The following is a 2,301-nucleotide window of genomic DNA, read 5'->3' as shown; positions in this document are numbered from 1 at the left end:
GCTCTTCAACTACACAACGAAAACTTATATATAATGCTTAGGGTGTGGTGCATATTATTAAAGTAACAAATAATCATTAATTAAAAAAGGCTGATGGGGATGCTTTGAGACATGAACCGCATCCTGACATCAATACATTCTGATGGCTTACAGCCATGAGCCCAAGCCATTGAATAATTGTATGTCAGTAACATTTTTATTATTATTATTATCTATAAACTACGTATTGCAGTGATCAGATCAATGATGATACAAATGAGAAGGTTTTGAATGAATTACCTATAACTTACACAGGTTCCAGCTTCTGTCTGCGATGCTGTCGCTGTTGCCCTTTCTTTTCTATATCTTTGTTTATACGTCTTATTTTTGGCTGCAATGTATATTATTTATTTTTAACATGTCAGTGACTTTGAATAAAATCCCTCAGTCTGCTCTGTGTGTTGTCCAGTTACAGCAAGTGTACGATGAAGATGGACCGATCCATTGCGCCAATAGGGGCGCATGGACTGCACAGTACTAATAACATTATGTAATTTAACCACACTTTGTCAATTGGTATTTCCTATCGAATCTATAAAATTCACTGTTTAGTAGCCATAATTACCCACTCTTAAATACATGGAGTCTTCTGGAGCACACGGACTCATAGCAACAAACCAATGTTTGCATCCGGGTTCTTATTCAGAGGCTACTAATAAATATTATATATTTCCTATTTCTAAAGTAATAATTAATATTTTCGACTTTTTCGATGTTATTGTATGAACCTAACACCGAAACCTATTTAAAATCCAATTTCAAGCATGTGTATAGATCCCAACTAAAAGATAAAAGTCACATTTTTTTTTTTTTTTTTTTTTTTTTTTTACAAATATTGATGCAATGGTAGTGTAAATTTGTCGTAGCAATTTGTCGTAACATCACTGTTTAAAAGATACGATTTAGTAAAGTGAATTTGAATAAGCTGGCCAATAAAAAAGATAGATGATTTGCTAACATACAGTACTAAGAATTTCTGTTTCATCACTGATGTTTGTTCTCCACTTGATGGCGCCACACATTAACACATTACGGCCCTCTCATTTACACTGAACAAAATGTTAAACGCAAGATTTTTGTTTTTTGACCCCATTTTTCATGAGCTGAACTCAAAGATCTAAGACTTCTTCTATGTACACAAAAGGCCTATTTGTGGAATGTTGTACATTGGCACAATGGCACAACAATGGGCCTCAGGATCTCGTCACTCAAAATGCCATCAATAAAATGCACCTGTGTTCGTTGTCCATATCATACGCCTGCCCATACCATAACCCCACCGCCACAATGGGCCACTTGATCTACAACATTGACATCAGCAAACCACTTACTGACAACGATACCATACATACTGTCTGCCATCTGCCCTGTACAGTGAAAACCAGGATTCATCTGTGAAGAGAACACCTCTCCAAAAAGCCGGATGCCATCTAATGTGAGCATTTGCAATCAAGTCGGTTATGACGACGAACTGGAGTCAGGTCGAGACCCCAATGAGGACGATGAGCATGCAGATGAGCTTCCCTGAGACAGTTTCTGACAGTTTGTGCAGAAATTCTTTGGTTACGCAAAGCGAGTGTTGCAGTAACTGGAGTTGGTTGGTCTCAGATCTCTGGTCTTGAAGGTGAAGATGCTGGATGTGGAGGGCCTGGGCTGGTGTGTTAATAGATGGTGTGGTGAGGCCAGTTGGATGTACTGCAAAATTATCTGAAATGCCTTTGGAGACGGCTTATGGTAGAGAAATGAACACTCAGTTCACGGGCAACAGCTCTGGTGGACATCCTGCAGTCAGCATGCCAATTGCACTCTCCCTCAAAACTTGCGACATCTGTGGCATTGTGCTGTGTGATAAAACTCCACAAGTGGCCTTTTATTGTGGCCAGCCTAAGGCACACCTGTGCAATAATCATGCTGTCTAATCAGCATCTTGATACGCCACGCCTGTGAAGTGTATGGATTATCTCAACAGAGGAGAAGTGCTCACTAACACAGATTTAGACAGATTTGTGAAAAATATTTGAGAGAAACAGGGCTTTTGTGTATATAGAAAAAGTCTTAGATCTTTGAGTTCAGCTCATGATAAATGGGGGCAAAAACAAAAGTGTTGCAATTATAATTTTGTTCAGTGTATTTTCTTGGTTTTGTTTGCTTGTTTGGGTGCAGTTTTTTTACTAAGGCTACAAATTGTTCTCTGGAGTAAGTGATAGTAAATTCATATGCCAAGGAAAGCACTGACAACATGGGTATTTATTTGCATCCTGC

Source organism: Carassius carassius, chromosome 38 (assembly GCF_963082965.1).
Source record: "Carassius carassius chromosome 38, fCarCar2.1, whole genome shotgun sequence".
NCBI lineage: Eukaryota > Metazoa > Chordata > Actinopteri > Cypriniformes > Cyprinidae > Carassius > Carassius carassius.
Note: the sequence above shows the minus strand (reverse complement) of the source record.